This window comes from Hemicordylus capensis, chromosome 1 (assembly GCF_027244095.1).
Source record: "Hemicordylus capensis ecotype Gifberg chromosome 1, rHemCap1.1.pri, whole genome shotgun sequence".
NCBI lineage: Eukaryota > Metazoa > Chordata > Lepidosauria > Squamata > Cordylidae > Hemicordylus > Hemicordylus capensis.
The window spans coordinates 451,976,908-451,991,247 of record NC_069657.1 but is presented as its reverse complement, the minus strand read 5'-3'; the positions used below and the strand labels follow the sequence as shown (position 1 = coordinate 451,991,247).

General features: G+C 47.9%; 1 long non-coding RNA gene across 1 annotated transcript in view; it reads right to left on the bottom strand.

Moving 5' to 3' along the window:
- LOC128324334 (uncharacterized) overlaps positions 1–14,340 on the bottom strand; it is a 35,440-nt gene that overhangs the window by 4,783 nt on the left and 16,317 nt on the right. The window contains exons 2-3 of the long non-coding RNA XR_008306796.1: positions 11,865–12,097; positions 10,794–11,092 (exon numbers count right to left, since the gene is read on the bottom strand). This is a non-coding gene — a long non-coding RNA (uncharacterized LOC128324334). The remainder of the gene's footprint in view (positions 1–10,793; positions 11,093–11,864; positions 12,098–14,340) is intronic.

Below are 14,340 nucleotides of genomic sequence, written 5' to 3'. Positions count from 1 at the left end.
CATCAAAGAAGAAAAAGCTGCCAGAATGTCCAAACCATCGGAGGAGCCAGCCACACTGGCATAATGGAAGGCCTCCAGGTGGCATGCTAGTGAAAGGAAACCAGAAGGCTATCAAAAACACCACTGCAAAAGATGCTCAAGTTCTCAATAGCTGCACAGGAGACGAAATACCCGATAGGGACACCTTATCAGAAGGAAACTTCCCTTTAAAGGCAGGTGCGTTGGGCTTATGAAGCAAGGCAAGACAAATGTCCCTAGGCCACTGGGGTGAGAGGGAACCCAGCACACTGCATTATCCCTCCCCCTCCCACCATGCTTCCCCGTGTTGAGATCAGGCTCACTGCTGCCCACTAGCCACTGTCCTGCATCATCACAAACTAGAAGGGGGCATGGCTGCAACTGAGGAGGAATGCACAGTGGCCCTCTTGCTCTCTCTAGCCAGCAGAGTGCTTTGTTGTCATTGAGGCATCAGCAGCACCATGATTCAGGGAGGAGAAGCATGGCTTGGATCGGGGGGGGGGGCAGTGGGGGCTGCAGCGGAGGGAACACAGTGCTGGGGGGGGATGCAGCACGATGTTCAGGGGATGTTCAGCAGTGGCCACTGCCCAGCTCACGATGCCTCTCTTCAAAGGTAAATCTCAAGAGCTCAACAATCCTGTAAATGCACCAGAAGTATCCTTAATGCGGACTTGATGTCTTAGGCCCCATTTGCACGTACCATCAAATTCTTGTACGTCCAAATGCATGAAAGTATGGTCTTGCACCCTAAGCAACCTGTGGTTTCCCTCGCCAAACTCCAGTTTGAACCTTCGGTTTGTAGTGAGTCACCACTCCAAGCTGAGGTTTGGGGGTGGCAACATTACGTCCGAATGAAGACACCACCATAACTGTGGTTTCGTGCTGTTTCTGGAACCAAAATCATAGAGAGAGTGGGCCAGACCCACCCAGGAATGCACCCTCTCCATGCCTGCCATGCTTCTCAGTGGCCACTTCCCTAAGCACTTGCCCCGCCCCCTGTCTCTGAGCTACTCAAGACATTGCCCAGCAACAGGGACGCCACCACATCCTATCCCAAGCTTCTAAGACTGTCAAATGGAAGTCACATGGGGTGTGTGTGTGTGTGTGTGCCTGCTTCACACTGTGTCCCTTGTTCCCCCTTCTGGCAAACCGAAGAGAAAGGGGACGGGATGGCAAGATGGGCACTATGGGTTATGCTCCCTGAAGATGAATTAAGAAGTATGCTCACAAGCACATGCAGTCACAGTAGCACCATAAACTGGGCAACCCGATGAGATTGCTGCAAAGATAACATAAGGCAGGGCATTGATATAACCAAGGTGGGGTTTAAAAGGAAGCCCCATCCAGGAGTTCTTGAATAGCTCAACTCTGTTTTTTATACAATAAAGTTGGAGAAGGGGAGACTAGCCCCTTTCCCTTGGGTGCAAGTGCACACTTTATGGCATTATTCATGAGAAGAACCATCCAGCAGGAGCAGCATTGCCTCCAGTTAATGGAGAGATTCTTCCTCTTTAATGCTGCTGCTCTGGAGTGGACCACCATCTCAGGAGAGTGAAAGGGTATGGAGACACCCATGCACTACTCATGAGAAGGAGCATCCTGGGGTATGCAGGTATGCAGGGATTGAGCAGAATAGTTAATCATGTGCAGTGATTCCCCTTCTCCCAAGGATTGCTTTTTCATGAGTGTAAGGCCATGGAGACAGACATATGGGCTGAATGGCAGACACTGCTTAGCCTGGTGGTTCCAAACAAGCAAGCCATGGGGACAAGTACCCCGGTAACACCTCTCTCTTTCTTGGTGACTGCCATGAAAAACCCGCCCAAGCAGGCCCTCTACCAGTCTGGCCACCCATTGGACCATATCCATCTTTATTTTTGCCTGGCTTGGCAACCCAACTCTGCTGCAATCGCTGATGTGGGGGGCTTTCCTCTCCCATGATTCCCCAAGGTGGCCAATCTGCATATGCTGCAATGGGGGTCAGAATCTGGGAAACTGGAAAGAGAGTGGAGATCTATCCTAGGTCCAGGGAGTTCCCTAGTCCATCCACCCAGTACCACCCGGACACATAGAGCGGCAAATTCTCCTTTGGGTTGTGAAAGGGTTGCCTGTGGAGAAGGGGGTCATCACTGTGTAAAAGTTATATTATTAACCAGAGAGAATAGGGGGCTCCTAAGAAGTGGGGCCCCTTTATTTGGATGACTTACCTCATGAGAGCGCAGTCCAATGGAGGACCCAAGGTGTTGGAGCTTGAGTTCCTCCTCAGTGGACTGTAGGGGAAGAATGGCAGTTCAGTCCCCAACTAGCAAAGCAAAACCAGTTTGGTGCGAAAGCAGCAAAGCATGAGATCTTGAGACAGTTCTTTAGTATTGAAGAACTACAAGAATTACCACCCAGAGAACTTGCGTTTTGGGAGGTATAGAAATAAATAAATAGATAGATAGATAGATAGATAGATAGATAGATAGATAGATAGATAGATAGATAGATAGATAGATGGATGGATGGATGGATGGATGGATGGATGGATGGATGGATGGATGGGTGGCTGGATGGATGGATGGATGGATGGATGGATGGATGGATGGATGGATGGATGGATGGATTTATTTAAAGAAAAGGTGACAAACAAGTGTGTGAAAGAGCCTGCAGCTTATTTCAGCTGTAGCTCATGGCTGAAGAGAGAGACCAAAACAAACAGCCATCTCTGGAGAGACAAAATGGAGGCTAAAACTGGAAGGACAAAGAGGGGAGGAGTCCAGAACTTTTATTCATGACCTCCAACCCCCCAAGTGGTCCCTATGAGACACTGCAGCTGAAAGCTGGTGCTGCCAGGGTCCTAGCCCCAACACGGACTGGCCCTCTCATGAGAGAGCTAATGCCCAGCAGGCAAGCCAACACAGGAGCAGGAGTGTGGTTTGGTGTCCCTGGACTGCTTAGCTGGGTTCAGCCATCGCAAGAGCATCCTTGGTCACAGTGGACCGCACCCCAGGATCCTTTGCCCTTCCTCACAAACATATTCCCTCCTAGGAAGTCATCACTTCCCAGAGTAGCAGAAAAATAGTGCCCCTCGACATTCCCCCATTGCCTGTAATCATGCTTGTGTGCAATTGTTTTGGTGTGGGGCTCTTACAGTATGAGTGCAATGGTGCAACTGCTGTCAGAAGAAGGGCTTGAAGGACCCCACCCAAACTCTGAATGAAGGAAATAAAAATGGTTACTGCTGCTTCCAGTCCATCACAAAGTATCACAAGATGACCTGTAATTTAGAAGAATTACACAGCACCACCCCACAGGTTTCTTGATTGTCTCACTGTAAATGCCCCCCCTTCCAGTAAACACTGCATGTTGTGTGAATAGGTCTTAACACTTCAGGACTTTACATCCCCTTTGCAGCCATCTCTGGAAAAAGACCAAAAGGGAAGCACAGGTTGATGCACAATGATTTGGGTGAAGATCTGCATAGCTCCCTCTCTCTCAGAAGAAACTGAAGACTGTCCTTTTTTATACAGGCTTTTGAGTCACTCCTAGATCTTTTTTTAAACTTAGTTGTGTTTTTGTTTTGTTTTATTAGGATTTTTTGGGGAGGGGGAGTTTGATTACTGTTTTATCTTGTCAGTCAACCTGGGATCTTTGTACAAAGGGCAGTATAAAAATAGAAGGAAGGAAGGATTAATAAAAATTGAATTTGAAAAAAAAATAGAAGGAAGGAAGGAAGGAGGGATGGAAGGAAGGAAATGTGCTATCTTTGGACTCAGATCTAGCTTGTTGTATACATCTCCAAACCCATATAAGAACAACAGGAATCCTGCCGGATTGTACTGAAGGGAATCCAACCCTTGGTCCACTTAACTGAGGAATGAAACCTGATCTTAACTGAAGAATGAAACCTGATCTTCCGCATACAAGGATGTCCTCTACCACTGAACTATGGTTCTTCACAAAAGTACAATCACAAAAGTTTTATACCTTCCTGAGCCATTTTGTAAGGGTGGTATAAAAATCAAATCAAATCAAATCAATAAACAAATAGTACTATCACATGAGGCTGCCTTATGTTGGGTCAGATCATGGGTCCCATGCAGCACAATAATACTTCCTACTGACTGGGCACTGATTTTTTAAAAAATGAGAAGGAGCATTCAAACCTGTGGTTTGTCCACTTGCATATTAAAATGCTATAGTCCCAGGAAGGGCTGTGCTACATGGTTTGAAGGTTTAAGACCCAGTCCTGAACATGAGGACTGGCTCTTAAACCTTCAGATCATTGCTAACCATACTCATGGGGGCCTTGGGTATGTTGTCACATTAATGGCTAGCCTCACAGCATTGTTCTTTGTGTGGATATAGTTCAATCAGTGGTCGATCACCTGCGTTGCATGGAAGAGTCTGAGGTAGGGTTGCACGTTTTGTATTTTTTCTGTTTCGATTTGTACCAAATCCGAATCAACCCCATTTTTTATTTTGTCCGAAATTAAGCCTTCCGAATCACCCCAGTTTTGTTTTGTATCCAAATTAATCTGAATCTGAATCTGAATTAATTCAGATTTTAAAAATGGGTCACATGGTCAAAATAGTGGGTGGGGGGTTATAGTGCCCAATGAGTGGAAGCAAACTGCTGATTTTTGGTGAATGTTTTAAGTTTGCGCATCTTTCAGATTTTCCCCATAGGGTATGATGGAGGTTTCAGGGAAAGTATAGCTTCACACGGCGGCGGGGCGGGGGGTTAGGGGTGTCCCAGAGTGGAGTGTGCTTGGTGGTAGTGTCCAGTTGGTACAAGGAACCTACCACAATTTTTTCAGAGGAATTTGGCAAAGGCCTGATTTTTAAAGAATTAATGAAGTTATGCGTCTTTCAGATTTTCCTCGTAGGGTATAATGGAGGTTTCTGCAGTCCCATAACTCCACTTGAGGGGCACTGGGGTGGCCCAGAGCAAGTGGCGGTGTAGTGCACATAGGGTGCCAACCACCCACATGGGTTGCCAACCCATGAAGTACAGGGTTTTGTTGTTCTAGAGGAGTTCTGAGAGTAGATTCTCTAGTAGCATATGAGAGTGGATTCATGGTTTTTCATTCAAAATCCCATTTTCTACCAGAGAATCTAAACTCAGCAGCTTAGAAACAACAAAGCCCAGTACCCCAATGGGTTAGCAATCCAGGGGGGTGGTTGGCACCCGCTGTGCACTACACCACCACTCGCTTCGGGCCATCCCAGTGCCCCCCAGGTGGAGTTATGGGGCAGCTGAAACCTCCATTATTCCCTATGGGGAAAAATCTTAAAGAGCTGTAAAACTCAAAAATTCCTAAGAAATCAGCCCTTTGCCCTATTTGGAATCTGGGTGCACCACCCTTAGGGCACTGCCACCCAACCCACTGTTTTGCCCTTCCAAAAATGACTCAGGGCGGTTTACAGAGAAATAATAAATAAATAAATCAGATGGATTGATGGCATTTAATCAATCAATCAATCAATCAATCAATCAATCAATCAATCACAATATTATGAGCCCTTTCTCATGACTGAGTGAGAGGGCCTGAGGGAGGGTGCTGGAGAAGGCAGCAGAAGCCTGGCCTTCCCTGCAGATGATCCATGTGGAGTTGCTGGGCATGCAAATCGCGTGCTCAGATGATCTGCAGCTGCCATGGGCAATGCAGAAGTGCAGAGGTTGGCACACATCATCCCGGCCCCTGGAAAACCCACAATACACTGTGCAAGTACACAGTACATTGTGGGGATCCCATCAGCAATGGGAAGGTGCCCGTCAGTGTTTCAGTGCTGGCTGAAAGCAGCCGGCACTGACATACGGTCAACTAAACAGGGCTAATGGGGCACTCCCTCCCTCAACCTTGTTTAACAGCCTGGCTTCTTAGCTGGGTTTGCCCCGAGGCGCTGCCACGGGCAGCCAAGCCTGAGCTTAGCTGCTTGTGAGAACAGCCTCTATATGTACAAAGCCACCTAATGGCACAGCAGGGAAGTAACTTGCCCAGGGAGCAAGAAGTTGCTGGTTCAACTCCCCGCTGGTGTTTCCCAGACTATGGGAAACACCTATATTGGGCAGCAGTGATATAGGAAGATACTGAAAGGCATCATCTCAGACTGCGTGGAAGATGGAAAAGCACATGGCTCTGTGGTCACCAGGAATCGACACTGACTCGATGGCGCAACTTTACTTTAGGAGAGAAGAGCTGGTCTTGTGGTAGCAAGTGTGACTTGTCCCCTTAGCTAAGCAGGGTCTGCCCTGGTTGCATATGAATGGGAGACTTGATGTGTGAACACTGGAAGATATTCCCCTCAGGGGATGAAGCTGCTCTGGGAAGAGCATCGAGGTTCCAAGTTCCCTCCCTGGCAGCATCTCCAAGATAGGGCTGAGAGAGATTCCTGCCTGCAACCTTGGAGAGGCCACTGCCAGTCTGTGCAGATGATACTGAGCTAGATGGACCAATGGTCTGACTCAGTATATGGCAGCTTCCTATGTTCCTATGTCCAAAAATGTTTTGGTGATTTACAAGGAGTTTGGGGCTTTCCTATCATTGCCACTGAAGGAGGCTGATTGATAGCTGAAATGTGTATGGCTTGTGGTGCGTCATCAGAAAATATCTCCTTGGCTAGGGTTGCTGCTGCTCACTACTTCATTGGATACATCCCTTGATTTCCCACAGGGACACCTTTTGGGATCGGAGCTCATCAGTTCAGAGCTTCACAGGGAAGCTTCTATTGACATCCTTCTCCAACATCACATCTAATTGATTGGACTCTTTTACATACATAGTCGATTATATGAGTTGTGTGTGCATGGTTTATAGTGGATTTTACGATCTTCTGTGTATGGGTCATCTGTGAAGGTTTTACCAGTGTAAGGTATCAGATTTGTAGCCCCTCTTCTTTGGAACACTCTTCCCCACCAACAGATTCATTCAGCCTCCTCCCTGGCTACTTTTAAGGCCCTTAAAACATACAAGGCATTTCAGCCAGGTGTTTCCTGGCTGTTTCGCCAGGCGTTTGCCCTATATAGTTTTTTTAATTGATTGTTGTTGGTATTTCTGTTGTTCACCGCCTAGAATCTTTTGAGGAGACGGTATATAAGAAGTTTCAATTAATCAATCAATCAATTTATAAGAATGGTTATTTAAAAATACATGTGATGTGCTGGATTAAACAAGGTATTTTATTTGAGGATTTAGACTCTCTTTGTGGTTCTTTGCATATTATTCCAAAAGAAATGTACACCCCTACTCAGTACTCAGGCCTGGCCAGTCTGCAGGGGAGTGTGGTTTCTCTGGGATCCCAGTTAGTTGCAACATTAACCAGTCTCCGATTAACCTCTATGAGAAAGTGAAGTGAGGCAGACCAACTTGGGGGACCGAAGGTCTGTTCGGCAGCTGCCTCCTGCTCCTGAGGGAATGGCTGGAGTTTCTTTTCTTGCTCCAGTGAAGCTGAAAGAGCCATGGCTGAGTGATAAATGACTCGGCGGAGGAGCATCCAGGGCCATTGAGCCTTCCTGTGATCATGCCTTACAGGAGGGCTGGTCTCCTCTGGGATGGAAGCAGAGGAAAGAAGTCTATGTGGAGATTGGCTGGAAGGAAAACCACTCTGAAGTTTCATGGGGGGGTGTTTGCGTCTCTTCTTTAATCTCTTTGGGTAGGGTGTCACTTGTGGGGCAGCCGCCGATCCAGGGTCAGGATGTAGCCCTGTCACCACATCAGCTGAGATGGAAGCAAGGAGGAAGTGGCAAGGCTGATCCACAGTGTGTCTGTGCCCTTGATGTCCAGAAGGAAGGGAGGAGCTGGTCTTGTGGTAGCACTTGAATGGGAGCCTACAGGTGTACGCAGCGTGCACACACGCATGGATACACGTGCAGTCGCTACTTCTGGAATAGATTGGCCTTCTTGAGTCACCTGACTTCTTAAAGAGAGCTATGGGTTGGAAATCTCGATCATTCCTCTCTCTAACCAGTAGCCCAGAGGAGTGGTGGGCAGGGAGTCTGTCCCTGGTCCACCGGCCTCCTGTTTCAATCCCTACAAGACCTGACAGAAGAACAGCTAGCCTCCCAGTCACCTCAGTTATCAACCAAGCTGATAAGAGACAAAAATGTCCTTCTCCTTGCAGTGTGATAGACTGCAAAAGGACCGGGGGGGGGGGGGGGAGAGACAGAAAGCCACATGAGGGACAGTCAGTGGGGGTATGTGAGTCCTAAAGGAACAGGTTCTCAGACTTGGATCCCCAGATGTTGTTGGACTACAACACCTTTCTAGAGCACCTTTCTTATGAGGCAAGGCTACAACACCTGGGGCTGTTTAGTTTAGAAAAAAAGAGGACTGCGGGGAGACATGATAGAAGTCTATAAAATCATGCATGGAGTGGAGAAAGTGGACAGAGAGAAATTCTTCTCCCTTTCCCATAACACTAGAAGCAGGGGTCATCCCATGAAATTGATTGCCAGGAAATCTAAGACCAACAAATGGAAGTACTTATTTATAATCAACTTGTGGAAGTACTTTTTCACACAACGCATCATCCACTTGTGGAATTGTCTGCCACGAGATGTGGTGACAGCCAACTACTTGGATGGCTTGAAGAGGGGTTTGGATAACTTCATGGAGGAGAGGTCTATCTAGCTTCTAGCTACTAGCTACTAGTCGGAGGGCTTATAGGCCACCTCCAGCCTCAAAGGCAGGATGCCTCCGAGTACCAGTTGCAGGGGAGTAACAGCAGCAGGAGAAAGGGCATGCCCTCAACTCCTGCCTGTAGGCTCCTAGTGGCATTTGGTGGGCCACTGTGTGAAACAGGATGCTGGACTAGATGGGCTTCCTTGGGCCGGATCCAGCAGGGCTGCTCTTATGTTCTTATGCTGCCAGAGACGGAGTCTGGGGCCTTTTGCATGCAAAGCAGATGCTCAACCACTGATAATCAATTTGTGGAATTCTCTGCCACGAGATGTAGTGACAGCTAACAACCTGTATGGCTTGAAGAGGGGTTTGGATAACTTCATGAAGGAGAGGTCTATCAACGGCTACTAGTCGGAGGGCTGTGGGCCACCTCCAGCCTCAAAGGCAGGATGCCTCTGAGTACCAGTTGCAGGGGAGTAACAGCAGGAGAGAGGGCATGCCCTCAACTCCTGCCTATGGGCTTCCAGCGGCATCCGGTGGGCCACTGTGTGAAACAGGATGCTGGACTAGATGGGCTTCCTTGGGCCGGATCCAGCAGGGCTGCTCTTATGTTCTTATGCTGCCAGAGACGGAGTCTGGGGCCTTTTGCATGCAAAGCAGATGCTCAACCACTGATAATCAATTTGTGGAATTCTCTGCCACGAGATGTAGTGACAGCTAACAACCTGTATGGCTTGAAGAGGGGTTTGGATAACTTCATGAAGGAGAGGTCTATCAACGGCTACTAGTCGGAGGGCTGTGGGCCACCTCCAGCCTCAAAGGCAGGATGCCTCTGAGTACCAGTTGCAGGGTAGTAACAGCAGGAGAGAGGGCATGCCCTCAACTCCTGCCTATGGGCTTCCAGCGGCATCCGGTGGGCCACTGTGTGAAACAGGATGCTGGACTAGATGGGCTTCCTTGGGCCTGATCCAGCAAGGCTGTTCTTATGTTCTTACAACAATGTCTTTCACCATTGTAGCTGGGGATTATGGGAGCTGAAGTCCAACAACATCTGAGGACACAAGTTCAAGAACTCCTGCCTTAGATAATTAGGGCCTGAACAAAAGAAAGGAACAAGCCTTGCTTATACTGCATTTCCTAACAAAGTGCAGGGTGTGCATGAAGCAATATTAAGACAATGGCTTTCCAGCCACCCAGTTCTTGGCCCTCTGTTCCCTGAGTGTCGCTGTGCCCCAGTGCACTGCCTCAGACAAAGGCAGGCATTAGGTTCGCTTTCTTACCCTTCCCCCTTGCGGCATAACCCATGATTAGGATTGCAAAACTTTAATTTTGAAAACTCTGGATTCCGGTGCATAAGTCACAGGCAAGGTGGCTAAAACCGGGCAGAATCAGGTGGGTAAGATCGGGAAATTATAGATGACACAGGCATGCATGCAAGAAAAGCCCAAATGAGTGATTTTTCTAAAGGAAAACAGCTTTGGGGGAGGGGGGTGATTTGAGGCCAGAAGCGGTGGTGGTGAGGGGGCTTCACCCTGTCCCTGTTTGAAGAGGAGAGCTCGTCTTGTGGTAGCAAGCATGATTGTCCCCATAGCTAAGCAGGGTCTGCCCTGGTTGCATATGAATGGGAGACTTGATGTGCGAGCACTGGAAGATATTCCCCTCAGGGGATGGAGCCACTCTGGGAAGAGCAGAAGGTTCCAAGTTCCCTCCCTGGCAGCATCTCCAAGAGAGGGCTGAGAGAGATTCCTGCCTGCAACCTTGGAGAAGCCGCTGCCTGTCTGTGAAGGCAATACTGAGCTAGATAAACCAATGGTCTGACTCAGTATATGGCAGTTTCCTATGTTCCTATTTCTCTCCAAGGTGCTGAACTGGGGTTGATTCCCACCAGACATCCCTGCAGTTTTCTCTTCTCTATTGCCATTTCTTTGCTCAAAAAATGTCCTCTCCCGTCCCCAGCCACTTTCCCTCAAGATAAGAAGCTTTTGGAGTTTTTATCAGTCAATCAACCAATTATGTAATAATTAGATCTCCATCCCCCTCCCCAAGAATTGTTCAAAGCAGCTTTCAAAGAACAAATATAACATCACAAAACAAATATAACATCACAGGGCTTTAACACGCAACTTCTCTGGAATTGAGTGGGTGCGTTCACACATCTACTAGACTTACCCTGAAGTCCCTGCGAGTTAGAGGAGAACCTGTTTCTTCAAGGCTGGTGTCAGGTCAGCATCTTTGGGAAGCTGTCAAGGGACCTCAGAAACACCCGCTGCTGATCCCTGAGACCCTGAGACCTCCCCCCTCCTTTGTGCCCAAAGTCTTTAGTGGTGATAGAAAAACTCTCTTGGGGTCCACCAGGTATGATGCAGTAAGACTTCCTAAATCCTTTAAACTTTGTTCAGTTCCACCTTCTGCTCTTTCTCTTGTACATTGGGAACTGCTGGAACCAACACTGAGTTTGAACAATAAACCTAATATAAAAAATGAAGAGTCATTACTTTAATCCCCAAGTCATTTAGGAACATAGGAAGCTGCCATATACTGAGTGAGACTACTGGTCCATCTAGTTCAGTATTGTCTACACAGAGTGGCAGTGGCTTCTCCAAGGTTGCAGGCAGGAGTCTCTCTCAGCCCTATCTTGGAGATGCTGCCAGGGAGGGAACTTGGAACCTAGATGCTCTTCCCAGAGCGGCCCCATCCCCTAAAGGGAATATCTTACAGTGCTCACACGTAGTCTCCCATTCAAATGCAAACCATTGCAGACCCTGCTTAGTAAAGGAGACAATTCATGCTTGCTACCATGAAACAAGCACTCTTCCATTTCTTACACATATGTTAACAATAATCTATATTCTCAGTGATCTATAGTCTGTCTACTATACTTTTCCACACCATCCCACATATGCTGTCATTACATTTGATACTCTTCACTTAATAATCGCCTTCCCAGCAATTCCTGCCTCCTCCAGTATCTCCTCTCACAGTTATTGTTAATCACATGCCTCCCTCCCCAGATTTTTGTTGAACAAACTCCTACAACGTCTTGTCAGCGATTTGAATCATAGGATTTTTGAGCCGAGAGGGACCTTGGAGGTCTTCTAGGCCACCCCTCCCCCCGCCCTTTGCAGGAATCTGCTACAGAATCTCTGACAGATTGCTGGCCAGCCTCTGTGGGAAGACCTCCAGTGAAGGAGAGCCCCTCAGTGCATGAGGCAGACTGTTGCACAGTTGAACAGCTCTTACCGTTAATTAGTTCTTCCTAGTGTCTAGCCTAAATCTGCTTCCTTGTAATTTCAGCCCATTGGTTCTAGTCCTGCCCTCAGGTCAGAGAATGCCTTCTTCTTCTTCTTCTTCTCCTTCTCCTTCTCCTCCTCCTCCTCCTCCTCCTCCTCCTCCTCCTCCTCCTCCTCCTCAGAGAATGCCTTCTTCTTCTTCTTCTTCTTCTTCTTCTTCTTCTTCTTCTTCTTCTTCTTCTTCTTGAAAACAAACAATTAAATAGATAAACAAATAAATAAATTCTCCTCCTTCTTGACAGCACTTCAGATATTTGAAGATGGCCATAGTATCTCCCCTTAGCCTTCTCTTTTCCAGGGCACAGCATCTTGCAACCACTCGTCTAACACTGCTCTAAGCTGCTCTGTAGCAGGGTTTGTCTTACCCCTGCTAACTGAGCAAAGAGACACCTTTATAAAGTGGCGATTCTTTTGTCTTTAGAAGGGGGAGAGCAACTGGCCCTGTCCACCCCCAGCACAACATCCCTCCAGTGGCTGTTGCTGGCATCTGCCTTATGTTTCTTTTTAGATTGTGAGCCCTTTGGGGGCATCTCCTTCTCCTTATTTATGTATTACTTATTTTTCTGTGTGAACTGCTTTGAGAACTTTGGTTGAAGAGTGGTATATAGATATCCAAAGTAGTAGTAGTAATAGTAACGCTTCTGTTCCCAAAGGGCTCACAATTGGAATTAGGATACCCACCAACTGTCCTCAGATGAAAACAGGGTCATGGACATACAGCTCTTTGCTGATGCGTTGGAACATACATGTGTGCACCAACTTATAACAGTTCAGGTACCTAAAGACTTGAGTGCAAGTACACAGAAGCTTCTGCCACAAGAAATCTATTTGCCTTTAAGGTGCTCAAGACACAGAAACAAAGGAAGCTGCCTCCTACCGAGTCAGACCCATGGTCCATCTAGCTCAGTATTCTTGGCACTGACTGGCAGCAGCTCCCCAAGGTTTCAGGCAGGAGTCTCACCCAGCCCTACCTGGAGAAGCTGGAAAGGCCAATTCCATGCTAGGGGTCAAGGGGACTGAAAATAAGACAGCTCATATTATAATGCCCTTATACAAAACTATGGTATGGCCACACCTGGAGTACTGCGTACAATTCTGGTCACCACAACTAAAAAAAGGACATTGTCGAACTGGAAAAGGTGCAGAAGAGGGCAACCAAGATGATCAGGGGCCTAGAGCACCTTTCTTATGAGTCAAGGCTACGACACCTGGGCCTTTGGGGTTTAGAAAAAAGACGACTGCGGGGAGACATGATAGAAGTCTATAAAATCATGCATGGTGTGGAGAAAGTGGAGAGAGATAAATTCTTCTCCCTCTCACATAACACTAGAACCAGGGGTCATCCCATGAAATTGATTGCCAGGAAATCTAGGACCAGCAAACGGAAGTACTTTCCCACACAATGCATAATCAGCTTGTGGAATTCTCTGCCACAAGATGTGGTGACAGCCAACAACCTGGATGGCTTTAAGAGGGGCTTGGATGACTTCATGGAGGAGAGGTCTATCATCAGCTACTAGTCGGAGGGCTACAGGCCACCTCCAGCCTCAAAGGCAGGATGCCTCTGAATCCCAGTTGCTGGGGAGTAATGGCAGGAGAGAGGGCATGCCCTCAACTCCTGCCTGTGGCTTCCTGCAGCATCTGGTGGGCCACTGTGCGAAACAGGATGCTGGACTAGATGGGCCTCCTTTGGCCTGATCCAGCAGGGCTGCTCTTATGCTGCCAGAGACTGAGTCTGGGGCCTTTTGCATGCCAAGCAGATGCTCAACCACTGAGCTATGGCCTCATCTCCTCCCTCTTTGCTGGTTTGCTTTTTCCTGCAGTGCCTGACTAACATGCCTCCCCACTCTGGAATGTAGATTCCAGTGAATGGGAAAATAAGGATATGTTGGCAGGGAGGTCTCCCTCTGGTCCTCACTCCAAGGATCTCTGCAGAAGGTCTCTTCTGCACTAACATTATCTGTTCCTAAAGGTTCTTCTCTGCCTCTTGCCTACTTTGCACTTGCCAGTCCTGCCCTCGCTTCTGGAGTCATCCTCCTGTGTGCATTTTCCTGGGAGCATTACTCAGCGCCATGTGCTTCTGAGTAAACATGCACATGATTGTGCTGCTTAGTGAGCCTACAGTAACTGTTTCTCCTCTCTCTCTCTCTCTCTTTTTTTAAATCAAGAAGGTTTAATGATCCCACTGCTGACTGAGGGAATCACAGCTGTTCTCACGGTCAAGGACATTCCCTATCTGCATGTGCAGCAGGTGCAACTAGGCAGGAGACAAAAGGGACGTTTGCACAGGCAGTCTGTGTCCATGTGCCCTAGAGTGAAGGCACATGTGCCCCACTTCTCAGGGATCTAACTTCTAAGGCGCCAGGAAGGGAGTTGAACTCTCAACAGAGGAATGCAGCAAGCTGGCTACCAGGCCATGGTTCCAT